This window comes from Penaeus chinensis, chromosome 30, assembly GCF_019202785.1.
Source record: "Penaeus chinensis breed Huanghai No. 1 chromosome 30, ASM1920278v2, whole genome shotgun sequence".
Taxonomy (NCBI): domain Eukaryota; kingdom Metazoa; phylum Arthropoda; class Malacostraca; order Decapoda; family Penaeidae; genus Penaeus; species Penaeus chinensis.
Genome location: NC_061848.1, coordinates 22,827,426 through 22,840,909, shown reverse-complemented (window position 1 = coordinate 22,840,909; position 13,484 = coordinate 22,827,426).

The following is a 13,484-nucleotide window of genomic DNA, read 5'->3' as shown; positions in this document are numbered from 1 at the left end:
GTTTTTATTGACTACGGAAATAATGTATACAAATTAACTTATTTCAAGGAGGTACAACCAATATTTTCATTATGAAAGTGACTGAACCACATCACGATATATATTTTTGTTATAAGTAGTGCATAAACTTAGTTATGAATTGCCTTACAGTCGTATGTATTTTTTACTTTTTTATCTTTCTTATTTTCTCTCTTTCTCTCTCTGGCCTCACCTTGCTGCCACACTCCATCAAAATGACTGATGTCTGGCCGTAACATTTTAAAGAATGAATTACATGTATATTTATAGGAATTAGGTAATCCAATCAGTGGTTATAACAAATATAACTTTTCGCAACTCAAAATCCTAAATATTAAGAGTGAAATGTTGTGATATGATTTTTATTTGGGGATAAGAGCCAATGTCCCTGCTTATTTATAAATTGTGATTCTTGTTTAAATCTGTCAGATTTTATACTTCTGTTTTTATTTTATTTCTGCAAATGGCTGTGATGCTATTAAAAACGCACTAATATTTAACAAGTAGCTATCAGTATTCAAAACGCGCGATTAAACCCTATTTATTTTCACCTGATATTTGATTAATAATTTTTACTTCCAGTGTCTCTGTCTGTCCTTTATATGTAATCTCTATTATTTATGCTTCCTTGCTATTGTCAGTGTTCCCTTTCTCTCAGCTTCATGTAATGATGTTAGTTCCATTTCTTCAATAAATAACTTGTTGCCAAATACCACCAGATAGTACTCCCGTTTACTTATATGCAGCTACCTGTCAAGCCCTCGCACACATTCACACACACCCAGTCATTATTTAAATAACTTCACGCTCATGGTTCATTCATACATTGTTCAAACCGCTTACCAGAAATGCACTACAGTCTATCTCCAATTCACGGAAATGCTTTTCTTACTAGATGCATTATAGATATCTATTGCGACTTAACCCTTCTCCGCATTTTTTTTTTTTTTTCAAACAATGTTTCTTACTTCTTATGCACTTTTCCTTTCAAGTCGTCGATTAAACTGACTTAACTTACTCACTTATTTATTCAACTCTCACGACTCACAACCTAAATACGACCCGGAGATAGTCTCACCACCGCAACGGGTCGTTCTTCAGATATTTTTGGTCGATATTTTCACATCCACCAAAAAGCAAACCTTCCTGTCAACTATGTGAACCATGAGAGGTTTATACATATATATTTTTATATTGTAAATAAGTAGATGTAGTTCGAGGGGATACTGAGAAAACGTATGGCAGGTTATGTGTATTTTTATTTGCCTTTCTGCAGTGTTTCTGTCGGTTTTCCCTGTCACAATGAAAGCTTGTGTCACACCTTGGTGGGCAGGTGTGATGCATCATAAAATATATTTTGATGTAACTGTGTCAATGTGATTTTTTGCTCTTAGATGTGTCTCTGAAACAATAAAGTGCTAATTAATAAGATGCTTTTATTTTCCATTTAGATAGACAAATGGAAGTGTGGTTTACCGAAGGGATAGTGCAAGTATGCAATGCAAGTAAATATATTACCATGCAATATATAATTTATTTATTCTTTATTTGTTATATTACAATTATCATCAATTGTTCTATTCCCCCATATTCCGTTCATTTTTTACTAGTTTAAGTAAATATGATTCTGACGGTGAAATCGATGATAGTACGAATACTTATGATAATAAATGTTTCAAGTATAATGGTAAAATGATAAGTAAGATGATGTTACCAGTGGTAACAATATAAATGCTAAAAATATAATTTGTAATCACAAGATTATGCGTTCTGATGAAACATTTTACCTGCTTACATATTGTTGAATAGCAGATAATCAAGTCTTTTGCACAAAGGCTGAAACTGAATGCCAGTCACAGTATTAAACCGGGTTTGTACACAATGCGGATCTGTGGACTAAAAGAGTTATAGTCCTTTCTCCCTGTTTCTTTGTTTCCTTTGCGCGTGTGTGTGTGTCTGTATATATATATATATATATATATGTATATACATACATACATATACATATATATACACACACACGGGCGCGCGCACATATATGTGTGTATATATATACATATATATACATATATATACATATATATGTGTGTGTGTGTAATTAGATGACCCCCCCCCCCACCCTCTCTCCGACTTGAACGCCTACTGTGTTCCTCGGGAGAATTGCCTCGGCCACTCCTCCACTGCCATAGTCCTGGGCAAGACCTGTCTATTGCTTTCTTTGGTTAGGATTAGGGCGATATATATTTTTTGTTTAATATATCGCGTAGGTAGGATTATCTTGTTTTTGTTTTATGTGCTCTTTGTTTTTTATTTTGGTGACGGAAGAAATATAAATAAATTGTGAATATTAAATGAGCGCATTTTTCCATATTTCTTTTGACAGATACTAATTAATAACGGAGGATGATTAATATCTGATAATGAAAGATGACTTAAATACATATTATAAAACGGATTGTAATACAATTATGAATGATGAAAATACATGAATGACTGATGAATGAATGAATTAACTTTTAATGATAATAAGTTAACGACAATAATTAGCATTGTTATACGGAATGAAGAGTGAATGACATAAATGAATGATCAAGAAGAAATTTGACAATCACTAGGACATTTCAATGGAACTCTTCCCCTGAATTCTCTTGGTGACATATCAGCCGTAGCAATATATATATATATATATATATATATATATATATATATGTGTGTGTGTGTGTGTGTGTGTGTAAATATATATTTGTACATATACATATATATATATCTACACATACATATATACACATATATATGCACACACATATTTATATATATGTATATATACATATATAATATATATAGATATATGCACACACACACACACACATATATATACACAATATATATACACATTATATATGTATGTATATATATATACTTTGTACACACACATACGTAATTATATATATAAGTATATATATATATATATATATATATATATATATATAAAGTACATATATACATAGGATGTGTATACACACACACATATATATAGGTGTTCGTTTTCAAAACTGGGCTATTCTCGTCACCACTCCTATCGTAAAGAGACTCCTCACCTCCCCACCTCAGCCTGCTCTACTGTAAGGAGATCTCTCTCCGTCACCGTCTCAATTGCAAGCTTATCTTTCGCCAGGTGAACCCTCTCCGTCGGAACCTGGTCCACACTAGGCCTCCCTCTACCTCGAAGGTAGGCACTGATGCTGTTCCTTGTGCCTCATGTGATAAGCAGCACTTTGGCGAGACAGGCGCCAGTCTCGCTAAGCATCTGTCTCAACATAAGTATGCTGTATTCAGGGAACACAACAACAACGCCCTCTTTTACCATCAGTGGGACACAGGCCATCAGATGGATTGGTCAGCTGAGGTCCACACCCGCAATCTGGTGGAATCATCCTTAATCAAGCTGCTTCCTAATTTCATCTTAAACAGCGGCTTTTCTCCTGCCGACAGTCTCCTCGCTTTCTATATCCTCCGCCTTCTCGCTTATGCCGGTAACCCTTCGCACTTGCCCCATGTTCATCGTGTTGCCTGTCCTTTCTTATACTCCATCCTTTCCCCTTTTTTCGAAAGCTAGTTATTAGTCTTTTTCTTCATAGGTCCACCAAGAGGGACACACTTCTACCATCGTTTTATGCAGCTATCGACGGCAGGTAGCATTTGAAGCCATGAAGTGACTTCAGAAATCAGTGTCTCATCATCTTGGAAATGTGTGCCCTTCAAAAATGACTTCATGGATGGAAGAAGCTGAAAGTCAGATGGTGCAAGGTTTTATGGTCAACATTTTGCACCTCTTGGTTTTGACAGCCTTCCGCAATTTTTGTAGCAGTGAAGTGTAGTAAGCTTTCATAGTTTTAACTGTGCCTTAATTTCTTGATCATAGTAATGGAACTAAATTTCATTCTGCATAATTAGTCTGTCAAAAAAGTCCTGCTGGATCTTTTCGCACATGGCTAAAAGAGCCTTAGAACAGTGGATCGAGCAGACAACTTTTGCTTATGATGATGGTCATGAAAGATTTTGTACATCGACCCAACATTAATCTTGACATTTTGTCTAGCTGATGTTCAGTAATACGGCGATCTTCCCAAATGGCGGTCTCCACTTGAATAGTGTCCTCATCAGTGACAGACTACGGTTGCCCTGGGATAGAAATCGTTTCCACAGATATCCAGCTACACCTGAACTGGCGATGCCAAAGTTTAACGTTATATGATGGGGCATCCTCCCCTTAAGTTGCTTTCATTTCATCGAAGGTCTCTTTTGGTGTTCGATCATTCAAGTATAAACACCTGATCACTGCTCGATACTTCATCGGTTCCATTTTCACACCTTACTGTACTTTCACAGCTGTAACAGAAAACATGTTGTGCATAATGATATACATCTAATCAGGTCGATACATGACCTGTTGAGATGTGTATCATTATGCATGTGGAAGATCAGCCTCCTAGGATAAGCGAAAGTGGATTAGGGGAAATCTTTAATGAGTGCCCCTCGAGCACGCACACACACACACACATATATGTATACGTTCATATGTATGTATACTTCTGTCTGTTTCTTTCCCTTTCCTCCCCTCTCTCTCACATTCTATTTCCGTCTTTCTCTCCCTTTCTTTCTCACTCTCCTCTTTATTTCTTCCCTGTTAAGTACAGCACTAACGCCAAATAATTACAGACCAATAGAAATTAATGTGCAATAACATATGTAGTTTTATTACCATGTCCTACATAAGAGACGAAAAAAAGAAAATAAGCATGGACACGATTCTTAATTTTTTGTCATGAAATGTTTTCTCACTCTGCGCCTGTTAACAATCCAAGAGCCATTACCATTAATGATCTTTCTGCATTCAAAGGTCATGCTCCGACAAACTCGCATTTATTTGAATTTCATTTCACCCAAAATTCCATGTTTATAACTTTTAGAGGAATAAAATGAGATTTACGTTTATAATGGACTATTTTCCTGCTTAGTCTTTATGGCTCCAATTGCTTGTCGAGTACAAAATCACAATTTGTATAAAGGAGAACAGGTATGTGTGTGTGTGTCTGTGTGTGCGTGTCGACATACATTTATATATAAGATAATAATACTAGTGATAATTAAAATAATGACAAAGATGACATGAATAAGAATGACACGTAGACGAACCTTTCGTCGAACATTTATGCCGAATCGACATACCATTGCTATATGAATTATGAACAATAGTATACTGTTCCTGCTGTTTACTTAAAAAGAAAGGGGTGTAGTAGACATAATACAGGCATGTTTTACTTCAGTTTCCGAAAAAGAGAAATGCAATAAATATATGCAAAATACAGTATAACTATAGGCTGCATACTGTTATACTGTATGTCAAAATAGATCATTTGAGTATAATGATAATTAATAAAATCACTTTGAATCCCATAAAAAAAGATATGTAAGAAACAATGCAAACTACAGTTGATTTAAATTCAGATTCACTCAACAACTAAGAACATATGTGACCGGTGACAGGAAGTTACGACGTACGGGGTGTAATTCGAGGACAAGCGTTGGCGTGCATATCCTCAGCGGTCACTCATGTCTGCCTGAAATGACCATCGCGGAGACACATAGCAAGTTTCGTTCCTCAACCCCATAGCACGTGTGACATCAGTTTAGAAGGTTGGAGAAGAGGATTCTAAACAAAGAATGAACATCAGCTACAATTTTCTTTATCGACTCTTCTTAAATCGGCGGGAGTGGAGCTTAGGAGGTCCGTTGGCAAGTAAGGACTTAGAAAGGCTTGGCGATTTGATAGCTGTTGGTCACACTCTTTTCACTATTTACACAAATTCCTTTTGTTTTGAATTAATATTTGTTTGCCTTTGCTACTTTTATGAATGAATGTTTGCCTTTTTAAACAAATTCTTGCGGAAATTATGTTTTCGAATGAATGTTCATTTCTATCATGTTTGAGTAAATGTCCCTGAATAATATGAATAATACAAATATAATAATAATGATAGTAATGTGGATGGTAAGAACAAAAAAATAATAATGATAGTAATAATAATGAGTGTTATAATATTAATGAGCATAATAATAATAACAGTTATAATAATAAGGGTTGTAATAATAATTGTAATAATGAAAATAATAATGATGATATTATAATGATACCAATAAAAGTAATAACAATAATGATAGTAAAAGTAATAACAATAATGAAAAATGACAATAATAATGATGAGTATAATAATGAGGATAACAAGGGCGATAATAATGAAAATAATGATAATGATGATAATGGTGAGTGATCATAAAAAATGTAATATATGATAATGATAATAACATCAACAGCAACAACAGAAGCAACAACAATGATAATATGATAATACAACAATGAAAAAGTAAAAATTATAGCAATGATAATAGTAACAATAATAATAATGATAATAAAAATAATAATTATGATAGTAATGATAATGACAAGAACAATAATAAAAAAATAATGAAACTATAATAATAATAATAATAATAACAATAACAATAGTGATGATGAGGAGCATGATGATAATAATATAATAACAATAATAAAGATAATAATAATAATGATAACAATAATAATGATAATAAAAGTAGTAGAAGTAATAGCATTAATAATAATAACGATAATGATAATATGATAATCATAATTATGATGAGATAATGATATTAATAATGATAATGATAATAATAATAACAACAATAATAATACTGCAAATGTCAGTAATGATAATAACAATAACGATAATGATAACCGAATCTAAATCAAGCAGGGTAGATAAGCAAAATTCTTACCTATCCCATAATTTACTGTAAGACACTGTCTGACTGAGTGAATACTTTTGGTTAAAACAAACCATCACATATTACAACTACCAGCCAGTTAGATGCAGTAATTGAAAGTGTATATGTCCCAGCACGGATGGCGTATGAGAGAACGGATAGGGAGTACGGAAATGGGAGTAGTTTGCGGACTGTTTTAGGTTTGCAAATGATGAGGAAATTACTTACCACTATATTGCCTTAGCAGCTGTACGAGCATACAGACAGCAAATATTTATAACGTCAAAGCAGCAGGGCTGTAGTAGAGATGCGGGGAACTAAAGCTGAATTACTAATAGATATAATGATTTATAAGAACGAGGAAACGAAGATACACGGGCTGAGCTATGGTATACGTTGCCTGTAAAAAGTAATTGCTGATAGACACAATGTAAGAACTAAAGGCATACATACGACATGTGATACCGCATCCACGGATACCAAAGAGTTTACAGTTGATATGGAGAGCTGATAATATTCATTCGACTCCTTAAAGAGTATGGCGAAATTAATAGTACAATTAAGCGCAGGCGTATTGGGAGATTTCCACATAAAACATGGAATACTTCAAGGAGACTGCCTTTCACCATTCATGTTTGGTATCAGTCTAATACCGATGTCATTGATTTTGAGAAAGTTGGAAGGTGGATATGACTTGGGAAAGAGCCAGCCCAAACTAAATTACCTCCTTTACATGGATGACACAGGACACAGCGAAAATAAATAGAACCACTTGGTTAAACACATACGTATATGCATGTGATTCGGTATAGAAATGGTGTTGTTCTCATGCGAATAATGGAGAAAAGATGAAGAGCGTCAGCGAAGATGGGCAAGAGTACTTAGGCATAATAGAAGTAGATGGGATAGAGGAAAAAGAAAGGAAGGCAACGCAAGGGATGAGATTAATATTGAAATGAAACTTCATATATATGTGTGTGTTTCTGTGTGTAAGCGCGCACTTAATATTCAGTAACCATAGAGATTAAAGTACTATGTGGAGGTAGAGCTGCGCCACCATCACCAACTACTGTCCCTGCACGTCACTCCCGCCTCTATGACAACTGCATGTAAGGGTTATTGCCGGATACCTGCACTGAGCCAACCATCGGCTCTCAATAAGACAGTTACGTGGAAAACCTATCCTGTTTTTCCATTTTGACAAGGGTAGATGTCATGCTATAGGATCTTAACCCATCCGACCCGGATTTATGTTCTGTCTCCTGAAGTTTTTGGTGAATGTTGTTACATACAGATGGCTACACATGTGCTCAGCCGGCAAGGAGTCTATCAGTAAGCCCTAGTTACCGATCCTGATTTCCTCATTCCTTGAATTGGCGGGAAAAATGTTATTTTTCATATTAATACCATTGCTATCTACTGTTATTATTGTTATTGATGTTATGATTATAAAATTGCCATTAAAATATTTTAGACAATGAAATGATACAAAAGACCCTTTCCTAAAGTGAAGGAAAAGGGTAAACAGGTGAGATAGGTAGTTCTTATAACTGGGTATTGGGTGATTTAGCTCTCAAAGCTGCAAGATAATGTGAACGATTTGAAAAGCACGTTAACTCTGCAACCAACCTACGCACAGCAGTGTAAGATGCAGAAGGGAGATAGTGTTATCCAATTCTCATCACCAAACCACCGAGCGACGAGGATGACCCGTGCCACTCCAACCAACGGCGTAGATCTAGGCATCTGAACTGAACTGAGCTCGGGCCAGGGGAACTGCCTGTTGGATCAGCCAACTCTGCAGAGTTAAGTTAAGGCCGTGCGGGACAGCAAGGGATTCATCTCAAGAGCTCCCAAGACGAAATCCGCGGTGCCAAGACGCCCACAGCCAACATGGGATACACAGCAGGGTAACAAGCTCCGCGTGGCGCCAGCTGCCACTCGCTACCAGGTATGTGGATGCAATTTACATGTGTATTACACGGGGTTAGACCTGTGAGGATATCCTCGACGATGATGTCGAGGAGCCAGAACTGAAGAGGTCTGATAGCTCGGACTTCATTGTTTCGAGTCACAAGCGATATTTCGATATTCTCCTAAGCGGTGAGTCATGGAAGGAGAACACGAGGGGTCGTCCATATCGGCCCCCCCCCCCCCCGTCATAGTACTCCGCAAATAGTTTTTTTTTCTATAGATTACATTAGCTTTTTATCATATTATTGTCAGGCATTTAAACCAGTCCTGAATATATTAACTGTCTCTAACTTAGGTTTGACATCATTACTTTGCAGGAGACATGGCCATTGCCAAACTAATTACATTTTCCCTTAATACTTAATATTGATTTTGAATCCTCCTTATTGGCAGTGAATCCGAGTGAAGGACTGCTTGTCGGTAGACCCTGTGGAGGTCTCACTTTGATTTGGAAGAAATATCCATTTCATTTCTCATTGTAAATCTATCCACAATGGGCCTAGATTTAGATGAAGAGTTTACAGTATATTTTGGTAAACTCTCCTTCACCGTTAGGAAACACGAGAAAGAAAATGTACGTGTTATTGGAGACTTCAATGCTTCTCCAGGTAGTCGTCGGTACTCGTATAGTGAGATGCAGACGGTCTTCCAGGTTCACCACTTGCAAGTTGCGGACGTTGACTTGTTTTCCAATGACACTTTTACTTATGTTAAGCTCGGTTCTCGCTAATCTGTACAAAAGTAACAACTAAAGCCATTCCCATATCCGCTTATAAATTACTGGAAATGATAATCACTGAAAGAATAAATATATTCCCTTAAACCAGTGATTGATAATTTGGATTTAAGTCTCAGCACGGCACTGATATGACACATTTACACTTACGGAAACAATAAGTCAGTATGTCAAGCCCGGTTCCCTTGTGTGTTTTTTTTTTTTTTTTTTTTCTAGATGTCTTTGATTTGACTAAAGTAAATTATTCAGTAAATTAATATCACAAAGTAAATTAATATCACGCCACGTGGTACATAGTACAGTTTTGGTCGCACTGGTACGCGACGCAAGAATACGTAGTAAAATGAAAAACGCCGTATCCTGTGCCTTCACTGTAAGCAATGGGGTAAGAGGGATGGTCTGATACCCCCCGTTTTGTTTAATGTGTACACCGACTCTCGTAGCATGCACTTGCTTAGAGTAAAAATTGATTGTCACATTGCAGGGAAATGCATTAATCATATTGCATATACAAAGGCAAGGTATTCCTGGCAAAGGTCCTACAGTCACTCATTAACATCTATAGAGTATTTTATAACACTAATAAAACATGGTTGTTCGGCCTCGCACTTACGGGTCCGTTCACCTCGACAGCTTTATGCTTGGTGGCTCCTTGCTGAATTTTGTAAATATCTTGTTTTAAATATTTGGGATATATCTGATGAACGCAAGAACGATTTAGACAGCGATAAGCAGCTGAGGATTTGTAATGCTATAGGTAATATTATTATACGTAAATTTAGTTACTGTTCAGAAGACGTTATGTGCCAGCTGTTTAGGAAATGCTATTATCCGGTTAATTACCGGGCCTTTTGGTGTTCCTATAGTCTTACTGCTATCAGGAAACTCAAAACGTCTTAATAACATACTCCGTAGGCTGCTAGGCATTCTAAGACAAACTTCATTTCCACGCACACCAGACTCAGAAATTTCGAGGTTATATTGAGTGTTTAACACACACGCGCACGCGCACACACACACAAATATATACATTCATAAATACGTATATGTCTATTTGTCTATTTATATATATACAGGTAGATAGATATATAGATATGTATATTTGGGTCTATATATATATGATATAGGCATATGTATGGATAGATAGATAGAAATGTATTTACAATAAAATATAGTTACACACACACACACACATATATATACACAGTATATATATGTCTATATATTTGTTTATATACACATATATGCATGCGCGCGCGCGCACACACACACACACACACACACACACACACACATGTATATCATATGTATGTATATGTATGTAAATGTATGTATGTATGTATGCATGTATGTATGTATGCTTGATGTACATACATACATACATACATTACACATTATGAGGTGGTGTTGATGGTGGTGACGTAAATTATAGGGAGAATAATAATATAAAAAAAAGTAATTATAACACTACTGTTCATCATTGTATAGAACTGATTTATGAAGGATGGTGATCCGTCACTATCATCATACCAACAGAAATAACGTATAAAATTACTAACACCAGGCATAAAAATGGTGTATCGTGTCAGTCATCACAAGAAAGGAGCGTCACCCATAAAAACGACCCATTGATGGAACAGGAAATTAGCCTCTTTACAAACCCCAAGGAACCTCTTTGCCTTTTAATACAACCCCTTAGGAACGTCTACACAACCCCAATGTAGTACGTACCTTGCTTTCGACTCGGGGATTGTGTCGAGGAGGTAATGTCTCGGCTGCGATAAAAACTCATCCATCTTTTCTGTCTTCTTCTACGTCTTCTCCCTTTTTTCTCTCTCTCCTTTTGTGCAATCAATGCCCCGGTGTACACTAACATTTGGGTGATGGATGAATGACTAGTCACCACTTAACCTGCGCTCGTTCGTGGCTCCTCTGTCAAAAGTGGTGGCCACATATTTACCCGCCGTTCCTCTCCTCTTCGCTCTCCCCTTGTGTTCGCTCAAAGCACGGACGCGTATTCAAATATTTGCTGTTTGTGCTTTACGTTTTTTTTCTTGTGGATTTGGCAAGGTGTAGGAAGAAGAAAGATTGCCCTTTCTTGTGGTGAAGGTTTTAAAGTGTAGGTAAAGTTGTCTTGATACCTGACGTGACTTGCTGTGAGTCTTGTCGTTGGTCGCGTGTCTTGATTCCCCGAGCGAAAACCCGAGAAAAGTTATGAATAGATATTGACAATCGAGCAGACGCACAGGCTTGGCATTCCTCCACAACATTATGAAATATTGCTGGCGAAGAGCGCAGGCCAATCCGACCCCTCTCAAAAGAAGCCAAGAAATTCCACTCATGTTCTTTTATGGCCATGGCGGAACTGACGAAGTGGCGATCGGGAAGTCCATTGGCCGCGCGGAAGGGGATCCCGGGCCAAAAATCGATGCTCTTTTGTTTGCTGATGATCAGTATTGAGTCGCAGGTGTCGCAGCTCCTATTGTGCTGCCTCGCTACTTATACTCAGGGGCGGCGTTTAACATTCTAACCCGTGTTGTTATTAACGCTATTGATCTCATTTCGCTAATTCTTGCTTCTTCCTATTTCGTTCACGCCATTGATATTTCTATTTTTTCTTAACCATCATTTTGGTTTTATGATGTGTCTGCAATTATTTGTTGTCTAATTTCCAAAACATTATCTCTCTCTCTCTCTCTCTCTCTCTCTATCTATCTATCTATCTATCTCTCGTTCGCTCTTATATAAAGCGTATTATCAATTCCCATTCATCAAATAAAATTTATTTAATTTATGATTTTAATCTTTCAACATACTCACCCACTCCTTTCTTTCTATCTTCCTTCCTTCCTTCCTTCCCTCCTTCGCTCGTTCGTTCGTTCGCTCGTCCGTTCGTTCGGTTCTTCCCTCCCTCCCTCCCTCCTTCACAATTCCAGACAGAAAGAGCTTGACCGCGATATCCTTACAACTTATGTATATCGCTCTCATTTTATGTGATCAAACCGCTAATTTCTTTGTGATTGAATGTAACATACGACCGGGCCATTGTGTATACGCTGTGCGAGCGATTTTGTCGTGTGCTTGGTTTTGCAATACTGTTTTAGGGGGTGTTAAAATCTCTCTCTCCCTTTTTTTATTTGTCCACACACACACACGCACGCGCGCGCGCGCACACACACACACACACACACACATACACATATATGTGTGTGTGTGTGTGTGTGTGTGCATGTATATATATATATAAACATAGATAAACATATGTGTGTGTGTATGTATATATAATACCATTTAATAGAAGTACATGTTTTGGCAAAATGTTTCAATATATGTGACCAATTTAGTTAGTTTCTCTAAAAAAAAAAGGCTCTAGTTAATGCATAAAAGGAATGCAAATCACTAATGGATAAAAAAGTGTGAATTCAAGCATGGTTTGATGTCGTTATCGAAGAGGCAGTAAATATTGCTTGCGGATATACTATTGATATCTTACACGCTTGACCTCGCTCCATGGTATACTGAATATATGACGCACACAAACATATATGTGTGTATATAGATATATGTATGAGTGTGTGTTTGAGTGTGTGTGTGTGCTTGTGTAGATATGTATAAATGTATTTTTTTTTCTTATTCTTATCAGAGATACAGAAGTCTTTCGCCAAACGCTTTCCAAACATAAAGCGAATAAAAGAAGCTTTTGCATTAGATAGTTGACAACAAATCTAGACGGACAGCAAGAGGACGGACCTCATTTGAATAATATTTCTTAATCCTTTTCGAATATTTGTTAAAGCAACAAGAAACGATAAATAATCATTACATATCTGCCTAGCAACAAAAACAAGAAATAAAATACAGGTTTTTATTTCCTTCTTTAAACAAACGCCCCTTTTCACGCACGCGGGAGAGC